The sequence below is a fragment of the Pinus tabuliformis genome, chromosome 4_1 (assembly GCF_031772625.1).
Source record: "Pinus tabuliformis cultivar Carrire ecotype Pingquan chromosome 4_1, CPIR1, whole genome shotgun sequence".
Classification (NCBI taxonomy): Eukaryota; Viridiplantae; Streptophyta; class Pinopsida; order Pinales; family Pinaceae; genus Pinus; species Pinus tabuliformis.
In genome coordinates this window covers 593,491,327-593,508,111 of record NC_142303.1, presented here as the reverse complement: position 1 = coordinate 593,508,111, position 16,785 = coordinate 593,491,327, and positions in this window count along the sequence as shown.

Below are 16,785 nucleotides of genomic sequence, written 5' to 3'. Positions count from 1 at the left end.
TATAAATGCACCCTTGATGTTGTCTACATGCGGTTGTGAGTCCCCAGCCACACTCACAAGCCTTGCTCCATGTGGTTACGAACTAAGATCCTCAATTTTGTGCTTTCGGCCCCGAGTTTGAGCCACCTTTCTAGGCTAGCCTCTAGACCACTGCCCATAACTTCCTGTAACTTTCCATAATCATATTTCCTATAACGACAATGTTAATCATTCAAACTTGAAGTGAAAACTTGACCTAGACTGACTAGAACACACTAGACATTTTGTCAAACATATGGTAAACAAGTGAGTTACAGGTAATGAATGCATATCTAAGTGTAAATATTTGTACTTTAGCTAAAAATCACCGAGAAGGTCTATTTCTCACTCAAGTAGCTGCAACCACACTTGTTATCCCCATGCATTCATCAATCATTCATTAACTTATCAACATAATAAGAGCCATAACTAGAGCACATCTTAAATCAAGCTTATAACCAACATATAACTAGGATATTAGCCATGGAAAATCAATGACCAAATCAACATAATAACAAGTACAAGTGCTCATAGATAACAATAGGAAAATAACTCTTATTAACTTATGCAAAATCCAACCAAGTCAGGGACTTCCACATACCACTTGACCATAGGTTGAGTTCAACCAAATCTTTCTTTCAACCAATCACTCTCGTGCCATATTCCAAGCATGAATGTGGGATCTCATGTGATAAAACAACCCATAAACAACCAAGGGAATCCAGAGGTTAAACCACCTCCACCCTCAAACTACCGCAATCTCGCCAAACTGATCAAGATATCACAAAACAAAAACAAGCTTGGATGCCTCAAAATTTCTTCACCACTCCTTGAGGAATTGGCTTGTCTCCACCCACTTGTTGAGGGCCTCCAGGAGAAAACCATCTCCACCCCCAACCCTTGGGAATTTTCCTAAAACCACCTCACTTGGTTCCAAAAACTTATAGCAATCCAAAGCTCAACCAAGAAAGAATCTTATCACACCATGGCTATCTAGGAAATGGCAAGGCAAGGTTAAAACCATTGTCAAACGTGAAAAAATCCATGCCAATGGCAACAAATGAACCAAAAAACAAATGCATGAACCATGCATTCACATCTAAGCCCGGAAATCACACATGCAACTTGTTACTTGCAAAATCCTCCTACTGAAGCTATTTATCCAACCTTCTCCTTGATTTCCTTTGCTTTCCTTTGCTTGTCCCTTTCCTTCCTTTGCTTTCCTTGTCCAAGTGCTTGTTCTCTTTCCTTTTCTACACCTGCTCCAAAGATGGGCAAAAGTTGTGAACTGATTCTCAAGTGCCATTTTATCATTGATGTCTCATTTTTTCTTCATTTTCCTCTAATTTCCTTAGCATGCAAATCTATGTTTCTTCACCTTCCTTTTCTCCTATTTTCCTTTATTTCTCATAAATAAATGCCAATTAATGTCTCTTTGCCTTTGATAATTTCCATAGCTATTAATAAATCGAAAGTGATGCTCACTCTAATGATTTTCCCAACATTCAGCTTGGAATACATGTTCGATGATCTTGGTCTTATTTTTCCTTTATTAATCCTATTATATGAACTTTTAACCTAGGGTTGTTACAAAACTCTCCCCCTTAGAGGAACACCGTCCTCGGTGTTCTATGACACCTATGACCATCAAACCCTTGAAAACAAAAAATATTGTACATGGAGCTTTATAACCCAGCTCGATGCAGTATTTACAATAAACAACTAATGAAAACCATGACCAATATGACAAACATACCACTTATTGGAGCGTTATAACACAACTCATTATGGTATTTACAATAACAACCACATATACTTATCCACATTTGCTTCAACCAACAAATAAACATATTGTCCATGGAACTTTATAAACCATCTCAATACAATATTATACAATAATATACACATATATACATATGCACATTTTCTCTCACCAGCAAATAAAAGGATACGATGTCTGCAATGAAAACAAGGGAATCTAGAGGCTCACACCTCCACCCTCAAGTAATACCACGATTCACCTTCTTCCAATGAAGTCCAGATTCAACTACCAGAGTCAAACCTACATCCAATGTCCAACACTACGATCCTTACGCTACCTATTCCCTCTGTGAACAGTTACCGACTCATTGTTTCAGGGCACACTCCCAATGTATTTATAATTCCATATGGAAATTCTAATGACCAAAACAAATTCATTCCCTGATCTTCCCTTCTTTGCTACACAATCCCTCGGGCAATCCATCCCTTGGCAAGGTTTCCTCGCATCAGAAGGTCCAAAAAATAAGGCATATCCTTGCCTCAAAACCATAATACTGATTATAGCATGCTCGTGGAAATCAATGGACATTATTGGGTACCATTGTCCCACAATGGCCCTACTCATGAATGCTTTACCATCATATTGTTGCATGTTCCAATTCCTTTGTGTTGTTGCTGCTAATTCTTGTAGTCAGTTTCAACCACCCAAACTGGGGCATTCCCTGCTTTCATGTACTAAACACATAATCGTCATTAGACTAAAAAGGAATTTAACTAAATTTAAATCATACCTCATTGATGGCTCGTCAATACGGTACACCTGCAATTTCATTTACTTCCTGTCACAACAAGTCAAACTAGTTCTTTGATCAAATCATCATGTATAAACATATCACATTCGTTTAGCTGAAAACACAACCTTTATAAATCATAATCATAGATCACATGCAATCATCATAAATCGGAATCATAAAACACATGCATAATTAAAAACTGAAATAAAATACTTATACTTATCTTTCAAATGGTTCTTTGCTTCTGTCTTTGTTCTTTGTCCTTTCCGTACACACACTGAATTAGTTGCCAAACCCGGCAAGCACCCAATGCCTTCTCTTCTCTTTAATCACGTACTCACACTGGATCAGTTTCCAAACCCAACAAGCACCTAGTGCCTTCTCTTCTCTTTGACCACGTACACACAATGGATTGATTGCCAAACCTAGCAAGCACCCAGTGCCTTCTCTTCAAAGCAACAAGGGAATCCAGAGACTAAACCACCTCCTCCCTCAATATTAGCAACAAGGGTATCTCGAGACTAAACCACCTCAACCCTCAATATCAACAACAAGGGCATCCAAAGACTAAACTGCCTCAACCCTTAATATCAACAACAAGGGCATCCAGAGACTAAATCGCCTCAACCCTCAATATCAACAACAAGGGCATCCAGAGACTAAATCGCCTCAACCCTCAATATCAACAACAAGGGCCCAAACAATCACATACCTGCCTGTCCCATCACACGTACAACACATACACATACACAGTGTACAACTCAACACATATACCTACACTCATTGTACAACACAACGCATACACCTACACTTGGTGTACAACACAACACATATATGTACACACAGTACAATACAACAAATACACATACACATGACACAACACCACATGTACACAACACAACATGTACACGACACCACATGTGCACAACAACTGTATTGCACATCTAGAGACCACACCATCTCTACCAGGCAACCTTGCCTTAATGTCTTTCTATTATCCATGCTTGTCCCAACATGCCGCATATCACACTGCTTTCATTTCGTTGATGTATCCTTCAACATTACATATCCATAGCATAAACATAGGCATAGTTATAAGTAGAAATATAAAAACCATATCCACATGATACCAACCACATAGATTTGTCAGGGCTACTTTTCCCACTTGATTCCTCATAAACTAGGAACCTTTCATGCCATTCACCTGCATAAGCAATCATTCCTCCACAAGAACAATCCTGACAACCCTGTCAGATTATAACATAATCATGATTACAACACAATTACCAAATATCATAAGGTTAAGGTTAAGAGAACTCCCTTTATCCATGCAACACATACACAACATTGAGAACAATAGTTCCCAACATAGCCAAGGCATCTGATACCTCAAATCCATTCACTTTACCCTTCATGTTACTTTTCTCATGACTATCCTGCCCCATCCATTTATCCCAATGGACCAAACCAATCCAAATGGATATCATATTCTTGCCTTCAGTTGCCTTTTCTCATGCATCGAGCTTCATTTGGGTCTTACATTACCTGTTGGGTTTCATTCAGCTCCCCCCGAGATCCATTAACTTTCCTCTTTCCCCAACCAATTCCCAAGACCCTCAAAACATAAAAGGAAAGAACAAGAAACAAACAAGAATAAAACCATGAAAAACCAATAACAATATGACACCACAAACAAAGTGGCATGGTCATGCACAAGACATAAACAAAATTGTAAATCAAGCGCAAACAAATCTCAAAGCACTGAAAGCACAAAAATAGCAACAAATGCCATGACTCAACCCCATGGTTCCCAATGCTTCCAAGTTAAAGCTCAACCCGAGACTTCTTCAAGATTTCATGGCAGTCTCTTTTACCATGCAATTCCCTACATCATACTTCCATAAACACATAACTGTTAATGTATAAATAAATATAACAATATACCCATTACCTACCAATCATGCTGGCTTGTAACTGAAAATCAGTTATTATATTTGCATCACGCAACATTAGCTTATGCCTTTACACGATTAAAACTCAGTCTCTTACCTCAAATATCAACCTTAAGATAATAACATGTCAAATACATGTTTAGGAACATAGCACATATCCACATAATGTCAGACAAGTCAAGGTTAAGAAGACTTCTTGTATTCACGCAAAGCACTCATTCATTTGGAATTGTGGTTTTCAAACATAGTCAAAGGAATTCTCACCCAATTCTTTTCTTTTAACTTTACATTGTTGTAATTGAGTCTTATTATGTGTTATCACATCACCCAATTGTTAGTTATATAAACAAATAAATTGTTACCTTGTCATACTAATACCAAGCATGTTGCCTTGCAATTGTTCACATGTCAGTCACATGTTCCAAAGATCAATACATCATGTATATTAATTTGAAATCAACCTTTACCAAGACTAACAACCATGTCATAATTTGCAATTAACTCACAATCATTAGTCATAATGCTACAACTAGCACCCACTTGCACTCAAGTGCATATCAGTTGTCTCAACACATATTATGTTAGTACAACCATCTTAAAACAAGATCATTCCTTCATGTAATCTTATAGACACATACTCATATCATGCAATTAATCAAACATTCAAACAACCTGTAAACATAACCCCTTACTATCCATGGTCCACACTAAGGTAGAAGGAGGCAACTACTATAATGGCTTGATCTCTAATGTCCAACTATGGAAATGGGATCTCCAAAGCTCTACTAAGTTTAACCACACTTGCCAAAACCTGTTTTTCATTTCTCACACATTTTGTACTTGAAAACATATTACATAATAATGCCACTTTTCCATTCCATAGATTTCATGTGAATCATAGTCCACTACTAGCTCTTCATCCCTAATCTTTTATTTCATGCAAGCATATCATGTTAGATAAACCAAGTAGATGACATAATAAAACTTATACCTCAATGTATCTTAGGGGAGGCTATCACATCTGCACAGTCAGTCCAGATTAGTACGACACAATATCATGAATATATTGACTCGTACTTGAATATCATAACCATAACCATCTGCACATGCCAATTCAGATTAGCACTATACATATAACGCCAATATCTTAGCTACAATGACCATAATCGTCATGTGTGTGACCACAATGCATATAACAACAAGTTACTACCATGCATGACTATTCGATATATGTGCATATGACCACACTAATCAACTAGCATCTGTCATGCATGTAACCACAAAAACAATATAATGATCGACATTCATATAGACACAATGCATATAACAACCATTAACCATCATACCTTCATGCCAAACATACAAACCTATATGGAGATTTGCTTTTACCCCGAGGTACAATGATGCAACCTCACTTTGATACCAATTTGTAACCATCCCTCCTAACATTTACCTGCTTTTACAAGCCCTCCAGGTAAATGTGAAGCGGAGTGCTACTATGATATGACCTGACCTCCTAGTTCCAGTTAAGAAAGTGGGGCCTACAACCAAGACCTATTGACTTTCCTAAGAAACCACGTATCACTTAGAGGTTGAACAACCACCCTAGGTGACCAATCCCTGAGTTGGAACCCATTTTCTCTGACCTAGACCTATAACCCCACCCTTGACACTGTCGGCATGCGATTCTGAGCCTCCAACAACACTCACAAGCCTTGCTCCATGTAGTTATGACCTCAAATCCTCAGTTCGGTCCGAATATCTGAGCCACTTTCTAGGCTAGCCTCCATACCACTACTAAAAACTTCTTGTAACTTCCTAGAATTATATTTCCCATAACGATAATGCTAATCATTCAAACTTGAAGCTAGAACTTTACCTAGATTGTTAGGTCCCTATAATACTAGTGATTACCCCATTACTATTGTAGTTGTATCCTTTATTAATATTATTGTGCCCCTATTGTCCCCATATTATTATTACTGTGCCCCATAGAATCCCTCTATTGTTATTTTTGTGCCTTTATATTATTATTGTTAGGTCGGTTGGGTTATATTGTGACTCCTTAGACTCCTATATATAGAAATGAGGTTTTGTCATTTGAATCATCAAGGAATCATTGATTTGTGTAATGTAAAGGAGGATGCCCCCTCAAAGAGGTTGACTTCTAAGGCATTGATCTATCTTTTCTATCTTTTTGTGAGCTGGTTTCATAACATTTGGTATCAAAGCTTTGGATTCTAGGGTTTCGTTGCTCCTAATAGGTCATCATGGAATTTTTGTTATAACTTTTTTTCTGCGACGTTTCAGAAGCAAAAAAAAAAAAAACCCATTTGAGACGAAATCGCACTGAACCTTGGGTCTGAATTTTAGAGCTTTTCGCGCTATATTTGCGAAGATATGATCTGAGGAAGTTGGTCTTTTGCAGACTCCTGAATTACATTCCAAATAGGTGACCTGGGGAAATCATCATAACTTTTTCTCTAAGCATCGGATGGAAATTTCGTAAGAAGATACAAAAGAGGACGGACTGTAGTTTCTTGTATATATTTTTCAGAGCTAAAGGTCGAAACAGTGACACGTGGCACGTCGTACAAGTTCGCTCTATTGAACTAGTCTATAATTAGGTCACTATGGGAGATTTGGCATAACTCTTCCTTGGAGAATCAAATTTGGATCAGATTGGTGGCATTGGAAAGAGGACGAGAGGGCTGCTGTAGGATGTAATTTCAGAACTTAAAGATCCAAAAGTACAGAGTTACAGTCGTTTCAAGATCGAGCTCCTAAAATCAAGAAAAAGCAATATGAGGAAGTTTGATGGCAAGGATCTGATAAATTGGATACTTCAGATGGAGCAATATTTTGATCTACATGGTGTACCACTGTTACAAAAGGTTCGTATTGCATCTTCATATTTATAACCAGATCAATTTTTATGGTATAAAAGGCTTTGTTCTCGTAAAAAACTTGTTATGTGGTCAATTTTCATGGAGGAAATGATAGCACATTATGAGGATATAAAGAGCAACACATTCTTTAGAGCAACACCACAACAATTGGAAAAAGTAAAAGGGATTTGTTACATAGTGGAAAGTAAAATTATGGCAACAAGGAAGTCTACCCCTCAAAACTATAAAGATGGAAGTGTTGTTGCCCCTAGTCTTCCACAACCTATAAGATTGACACCACAACAATTGGAAGAAAAAAGAGCAAAAGGGCTTTGTTACAATTGTGATAGCAAATACACTAAAGGTCATAAATGTGCTGAGAAGAAATTATTCTACATCGATTGTGAAGAGGAAGAAGAAAAGGAGCAAGAAAGGTCAAAATAAGAGGATATACTCCAGGAACAAAGTCTAGATAAAGAAGAAATGAATCTGATCATATCTTGTAATGCATTGGCTGGAATTACCACTCCTCAAACCATCATGATAGAAGGACAAATCAAGAAGAAAAAAGTAATAGTGTTCATTGATTCAGGAACTACCCACAATTTTATTCATTGTAAGGTAGCAAAAGAATTGAATTGCTTCCTATATCCAGCACCAGAGTGTCAAGTGATGGTTGCAAATGGAGGAACGATAAATTGCTCTGGAAAGTGCCATAATATCAAGATATCCATGGGAGAATATGTATTGACTTGTCCAATGCTTTCCATTCCAATGGGAGGTGTTGATGTTGTACTAGGAGTCCAATGGCTACAATCCTTGGGTACAATAGCTTTCAATTTTCAAGATTTTTTCATGAAATTTTCTACGGAAGGAAAGAAAGTTGAATTAAGGGGTATTGCAGGGAAACCGGGAAAGATAATCAGCTCTAACGGTATGACAAAGCTTCTAAAAAAGGAACAAAGAGATGTTTTTGCACAATTATGTTCGCTAGATGTTTCCACATCGAAATCATCTATTTCTCCATATCTCCAAAAAGTCTTGGACAACCATTCCAAGGTATTTGAGACTCCCAAAGGTCTCCCACCTATTCATGATCATGATCATGCTATTCATCTGATTCCAAGAAGTGTTCCTCCAAACATCAGGCCGTACAAATATCCCTATGCCCAAAAGAGTGAAATTGAACGTATGGTTGCAGAAATGCTAGACGCTAGTATAATTCAACCTAGTCAAAGTTCTTTCTCTGCTCCGGTAGTAGTGGTGCACGAGAAGGATGGATCATGGCGCATGTGTCCAGATTATAGGGAGCTCAACAAGCTCACTATTAAAGATAAGTTTCCCATTCCTGTCATTGATGAATTACTAGATGAATTGCATGGATCAATTTACTTCACCAAGTTGGATCTTCGTTCAGGATATCATCAAATCAGAATGAAGACTGAAGACATTCCGAAAACAACATTTAAAACTCATGAGGGTCATTATGAATTTTTGGTCATGCCTTTTGGCCTTACCAATGTACCTTCTACATTTCAAGGTTTGATGAATTCCATTTTCAAACCCTTCCTTAGAAAATGTGTGTTAGTATTTTTTGATGATATACTAATCTACAACAAGTCTTGGAAGGATCATGTTGAACATGTTGACAGGGTGCTACAACTATTGGAGGAGAAACAATTATATGCAAAAAGATACAAATGTTTCTTTGGAGTACAAGAGGTGGAATATCTGGGTCATATTGTATCTCATGAAGGAGTTAAGGTGGACCCTAGCAAAATTAAAGCCATTAAGGAATAGAAAATCCCCACATCCATAAAGCATCTACGAGGATTTCCGGGTTGACAGGGTATTATCGCAAGTTTGTCAAGAATTATGGGAGAATAGCAGCACCTCTAACAACATTTTTGAAGAAAGATGCATTTTCATGGACTCCAGAAGCAACAAAGGCCTTCGAACATCTTAAAGAGGCAATGTGCCAAGCACCGGTCTTAGCTACACCGGACTTCACAAAAACCTTTATTGTGGAATGTGATGCTTCAGGAAATGGAATTAGTGTTGTTTTAGTGCAAGATGAAAGACCCATTACTTTGAAAGTCGTCCAATCAAGGGAAAGTTTTTACACAAAGCTATTTATGAGAAGGAAATGTTGGCAATGCTACAAGCACTTAAGAAATGGCGACCCTACCTAATGGGAAGACACTTCAAGGTAAAAACGGATCATGATAGCCTTACATACCTTTTAGAACAAAGATTATCCTCTGAAGAGTAACAAAAGTGGGTCACAAAGATGTTGGGTTATGATTTTGAAATCATCTACAAAAAAGGGAAGCAAAATGTGGTGGCAGATGCACTCTCAAGAAATGATGAGGATGTAGAAGCATTGTTGTGCGCCATTTCTATTATCTGACTAGATTGGATAAATGAAGCAAGGGAGGAATGGAAGAATGATGAAGAAGTGTGGGCACTTATTCGAAAGTTACAACAAGATTCCAGTACATCTGATACATTTAGCTGGCAAAATGATTCGTTACGGTACAAAGATTGCTTATACCTCTGTAAGAATTCCCAACTCAAGAAAAATATTCTTATGGAATTGCATGCTTCTCCCTTAGGAGGGCACTCATGCTTTTTTAAAAACTTACCACAGGGTTAAGAAGGAATTTTTTGGGATGGCCTTAAATTGGATATTCAAAAGTTTGTGGCGGAATGTTTCGTTTGCCAACAAAATAAAGTTGAAACAATTAAGAACCCAGGTCTATTACAACCTTTATCCATTCCAAGCCAACGTTGGGAGGAGGTTTCAATGGATTTTATCACAGGTTTACCCAAGTCTAAGGGAAAGAGTGTCATCATGGTGGTAGTTGACAGACTTACCAAGTATGCACACTTTTGTGCATTATCACATCCATTTAAAGCCAGTAAAGTTTCTACTGCATTTATGGAAACGATTCAAAAGCTACATGGAAACCCAAAGATTATTGTAAGTGACAGAGATCCCATTTTCACTGGAAATTTTTGGACAGAATTATTTTCTTGTCTCGGTACTCAGTTAGCTCATAGCTCATCTTATCATCCTCAATCTGATGGGAAAATTGAGATAGTAAACAAATGTTTGGAAGGATATCTTCATTGCTTTGTATCTGATAAACAGACACAATGGGTTAAATGGTTGCCTCTGGATGAATGGTGGTATAACTCTTCCTTCCATACAACGACAAAAATGACCCCATTTATGACACTTTATGGATATCAGCCACCATCCATCACATCATATTTAAAAGAAAATTCTAAGGTTGAAGCAGTAGAAGATCACATTGAGCATCAACAACAAGTCCTCCAACTCTTAAAGGATAACCTCGTGTTGGCACAAAATAGAATGAAACAACAGGCAGATCAACATCGCAGTGAAAGAAGTTTTGATGTAGGTGATTGGGTATTCCTACGGCTACAACCATATAAACCAATGTCCCTCAAACAAGACAAGAAGGATAATAAATCATCACCAAAGTATTATGGTCCATACAAGGTGTTGCAAAATATTGGTACTATGGCATACAAATTGGAGCTTCTTGCAGCTTCTTGAGTGCACCCAGTTTTCCATGTTTCATGTTTAAAGAAGGTTATAGGCAACAAGCTCCCAGTTCAAACAATATTGCCAGAACTTGACGAGGAAGGAAAAATTATATTGGAACCGGAAGCAGTCACAAAAACAAGAACTCGACAGCTACAAAATCGATCAATTTCGGAGTATCTCATCAAGTGGAAGAACTTATCCGCTGAAGATTCCACATGGGAGGATGAGAATTTTATACATAAACATCCATAACTACTCAAGCGTTGAGGACAACACTTTTTTGAAGGAGAGGGGCATGTTAGGTCCCTATAATACTAGTGATTACCCCATTACTATTGTAGTTGTATCCCTTATTAATATTGTTGTGCCCCTATTGTCCCCATATTGTTATTACTGTGCCCCATAGAATCCCTCTATTGTTATTTTTGTGCCTTTATATTATTATTGTTAGGTCGGTTGGGTTATATTGTGACTCCTTAGACTCCTATATATAGAAAGGAGATTTTGTCATTTGAATCATCAAGGAATCATTGATTTGTGTAATGTAAAGGAGGTTGCCCCCTCAAAGAGGCTGACTTCTAAGGCATTGATCTATCTTTTCTATCTTTTTGTGAGCTGGTTTCATAACATAGATTGACTAGAACACACTAGACATTTCATTAAACACATGGTAAACATGTGAGTTACAGGTCATGAATGCATATTTGAGTGTAAATCTTTGTACTTTAGCTGAAAATCACCGAGAAGGTCTAATTCCCTCTCAAGTAGTTGCAACCACACTTGTTAGCCCATGCATTCATCAACCATTCATTAACTTATTAAAGCATAATAAGTGGCATAGCTATAACACATCTTAAATCAAGTTTATAACCAACATATAACTAAAAAATTAACCATGGAAAATCAACCATCAAATCAAAATAATAACAAGTACAAGTGCTCATAGAAAACAATACGAAAATAACTCTTATTAACTTATGCAAAATCCAACCAAGTCAGGACTTCCACGTACCACCCGACCTTATATTGAGCTGAACCAAATATTTATTTAAGCCAATTACCCCCATGCCATATTACAAGCATGGATGTGGGATCTCATGGGATAAACCAAGACATAAACAACAAGGGAATCCATAGTTGAAACCACCTCCACCCTTAAACTATCACAATCTTGCCAAAATTGGTCAAGAGATCACAAATCCAAAACAAGCTTGGATGCCTCATAATTTCTTCACCATACCTTGAGGAATTTGCATGTATCTACCCACTTGCTGAGGACTTCCCGAGGAAAACTATCTCCACCCCCAACCCTTGGGAATTTTCTTGAGACCACCTCACCTGGTTCCAAAAACTTCTAACAATCCAAAGCTCAACCAAGAAAGAATCCCACCACCCCATGACTATCTAAGAAATGGCAAGGAAATACTAAAACCACTGTCAAACCTGAAAAAACCCATGCCAATGACAGCAAATGAACCAAATAAACAAATGCATGAACCATGCATTCACACCTTAGCTAGGAAATCACACATGAAACTTGTTACCTATAAAATCCTCCTACTGAAGCTGTTGGTGCAACCTACTCCTTACTTTCCTTTGCTTTCCTTTACTTGTCCTTTTCCTTCCTTTGCTTTCCTTATCCAAGTGCTTGTTCTATTTCCGTTCCTACACCTGCTCCAAAGATGGGCAAAAAGCTATGAACTTATTCTCAAGTGCCTCTTTTATCATTAAATTTATCATTTTTTCTTCATTTTCCTCTAATTTCCTTAGCATGCAAATCTGTGTCTCTTCACCTTCATTTTCTCCTAATCTCCTTTATTTCTCATAAATAAATGGCAATTAATGCCTCTTTTCCTTTACCAATTTCCATAGCCATTAATAAATCGAAAGTGATGCCCACTATAGTGCTTTGCCCAACATTAAGCTTGGAATATGTGTCCCATGACCTTAGTCTTATTTTTCCTTTATTGACCTTTATTACATGAACTTTTTACTCAGGGTTGTTATAGAGAGATTGTTACAGGGTTACTATATTTTAGTATTAAGCACCAATATGTGTGTAGGGGGTGCACTAGGAAAGTACACCAAAACTACTTTTCCAAGTAGTGACAATCGAGTAGCAGGTATCCTTGATTTGATTCGTTTTGATGTTTGTGGTCCTATGTCTTATGTATCGTTGAGTGGATATAAATATTATGTCACTTTCATTGATGACTTCTTTAGGAAGACCTGGACTTTCTTCACGAAGACCAAGGGTGAGGTCTTCAAGAGGTTCTAAGAGTTCAAAGCTACTATGGAGAAACAAACAGGTAAGATGATCAAGGTGTTGAGGTCTAACAATAGGTGTGATTATACCTCCATCAAGTTCAAGGACCTATTTCATTCTAGGTAATGTACAACACAAATTCTAAGGAGGTACTACACATTTATTGCATTTCTAGAACAACAAAATCTAATGTGATTTTCGAGGGCTATCAGACCTTAATTTCAAGGGAGGTTTGAAACAGAAATCAAGGGCAGTTTGCATGAAAATTCAAGGAATAAAGTACAATATGATTTTCAAGGGAGTTTGGCACATAAACTGAGATAAATTTGTGTGTATTTATTGCTGGAAAAATTACTATTGTAAATTATTTTATGAGAAATAAAATCTCCTCTCTCTCACTGGTTTCCCCTTCAAGGTTTTTCCTCTCTCTCACTGGTTTCTCAGCTATTAGTGGATTAGGCTCCTGTGTTTCATGTCTAAAGCATTTAATGACAAAAAAAATGAAATGTGGGTTGGGCATTAAACCATGATGAAATTCATGAATCTTGAAACTAAGTTGTGTCTAAGTAATAAAATTCTACATTCTCTTGGAGTGACCATTCACAGAGAGTGATCCAAGTGGATATTGGTGGCCACCCACCAATTCCACTTGGACCCCCACCATCGTTTCTTTCAGTTTTCCAGTTTCCTTATTTGTAGCACAATTTACTATTTTTGATAGTTTTTTGGGTCCTGAACTTCCGAAGCCGTTTTGAGGCCGTATATGACATTTTTTTGGGAAAATTGGAAGCAACATGGGTCTATGTATTGATGTTTCTCTCTCCCAAAGTTGTATTCCTCGGATATATCTTTCTAATGAGGTATTATGCGTGTCAAACGGAGATCATATGCCAAAGTTACGACCCTAGGAAGTTGATGTACTAATCTACCCAAAACGGGGCCCATAGTTTGGCGCTTCATCTCCTAGGGTTAGGGTTTTGGATGTTTAGGGTTTTCCATTATTTCTCAACAATAAATAGGCCTTCGAGCCTCATTGTAAGAGAGTTCAAGGGCATGTAGCCACCACATCTCTCCTCAGAGATAAGCTACCATCGCCCGAGCTAGTTTATTTCCATTTCTGTTTGTAAGCATGTTTTAGTATTTTACATTATTGAAATGAAGTATTATTTTTGTTGTATCTCTGTGTTTATGGTTATCTTTGTAATTTGTTGCGTTCCAATTTAAATCCGGATTAGTGGTATCAGAGCGGTCTGCTCTTTCTTTGTTTTTCTTTGCATGTCCCTAATGAGGTCGGGATATAAGGAGTTAGGGCTTGAACTGGTTGAACCATTGCAAGACCAGCCTCGCAAATCTTGACGGCCTCCCATGGCGGATGAAAAGAAAGACGAGGGGGCAGGAGATTCTATCAAAATCTTGCTCGAAGAGGTCCTCGAGCGACAAAGGAATGCGATGATGGACAACTTTGCCCAGATCCTTTAGCGGCTACCCAGGGGCAGCACATCTACTTCCAGCAACTACTCTGGAAGCACCACACCCTTTAAGGTACAAGTTAACTTTGACATTCCCATATTTGAGGGTTAGATAGATGCAGACATTGTAGATAAATGGTTAAATCTGCTAGAAGGGTATTTTTCTATTCATGATTTTTCCGACCGGGAAGATATTACTTTCGCTCTTCTCAAAGCCGCCCCCACATCAAGGATTGGTGGGAAACCTACTACGAGCAGAAGGATGAAAGTACGACCTCACTTTTTTCAGCCGCACCCACTTGGAATTCATTTCAGAATGCCATCAAGGAGTAGTACTACCCTGTCAAAAGCTATGAGGATAAATACATAAAGTGGACCATGTTGCGGCAGGGAAGGGACCAAGATGTGCCAGAGTTTACCAATATTTTTCATACCCTTCACACAAAGTTGGGTATCAAGGATTCTGAGCTGCATTTGGTACTCAAATACCATGGTTGCCTACACAGGTACATCCAGGACGAGATGGAGTTCCTGGACATCTCCTCACTCGACACGACGTACTGATATGCTGTCAAGATTGAGCATAAGTTTAAACAGAAGAAGCGAGACTTTGGATCTACAAATCTGAAGCAAGGGAAAGGCGCCCCAAAACCGCTGAACAAAGGACAAAGCCAAGGCGGTGTGGCCCAGGACAACCCACCAAAGCCGAAAGCAAAGAACAACACTGCGAAGTCGAAGAAGGACACGGGAAAGTGGTGTGAGTTCCATAAGAGCTCCACTCACAACACAAGTGAGTGTCGGGCGAAGCAGTAACTGGTGGTCAAACTAAAATATTCGGAATCAAATGCATGTTTAGACTCTGAGTAAGAACCCGATAAGGGGAATGACAAAGGGAAGCATATTATTGATGCGGAGCCCAACACCACCCTTGCCACCACAAAGATCCAGAAGGAATAACCCGAAGATCTAGAGGAGGAGAAGCGCCTCTTCCACTCCTAGATGTGGGTAAAGGGCTCCCGACTACAGTTCATTGTCGACAATGGGAGCCAAAATAACCTCATTTCAGTAGAGGTCGTGAAGCGGTTGGGCTTATCGACCACAACACATCCACCATCGTACACCATCGAGTGGCTTCACCGAGAATGGGATCTTTGCGTGAGCCAGCAGTGTCGCCTTCCATACAACATCACGCCCTTCACGGATGAGGTATTGTGTGACGTTTCTCCCCTTGACGTTTGTGATGTATTATTAGGCCAACCATACTTGTGGAAGTGACATGCTATATATGATTCAAAGCCTCGTGCTGTTATTGTTACTTTGGGAAATAAGTTGTACAGGATACCAGAGGTAGCACCACCTATCGCCATCTCTTTGATTACTGCAAAACAATGTAGTAAGCTCATTTCCAAAACCGGGAAATTTGTTTTCCTGATAATACGCCTTTAAGGAAAGAAGAAGATGGTGGCCACGACCTCTAGACAGGGCCCCTTCGCACGACAACTACAGATGGACAAGGTCGTGGAGGAGTATGAGGACATCTTCACCTCCCCCGCAGGGGTTCCTCTACACTATCAGGTCAAGCACTCCATCAATTTGACCCCAGGTGCGCCATTGCCCAATGGACCAATCTATCGACGCTCCGTTTTGGAGAACGATGAAATCAAGAATTAGATTTAGGAGCTGCTGCAGAAAGGTCACATCCCACCGAGTTCATCGTCCTGTGGGAGCTTGATCATGTTGGTACAGAAGAAGGATGGGACTTGGAGACTCTGTATTGACTATCGGGCGCTGAACAATATCACTTTCCGGAATAGGTACCCGATCCCATGGATTGATGACCTTCTGGACCAACTGAAGGGGGCAAAATATTTCAGCAAGATCGTTTTGAAGTCAGGATATCAGCAGGTACCAATCAAACCCTCTGATGTGTGGAAGATTACCTTCAAAGCCAAGGAGGGCCTTTTCGAATGGTTGGTTATGCCTTTCGGGTTGACGAATGCTTCTGCAACCTTCATGAGGGTAATGGATGACATCTTGCGGCCATTCACCAACTCATTTGT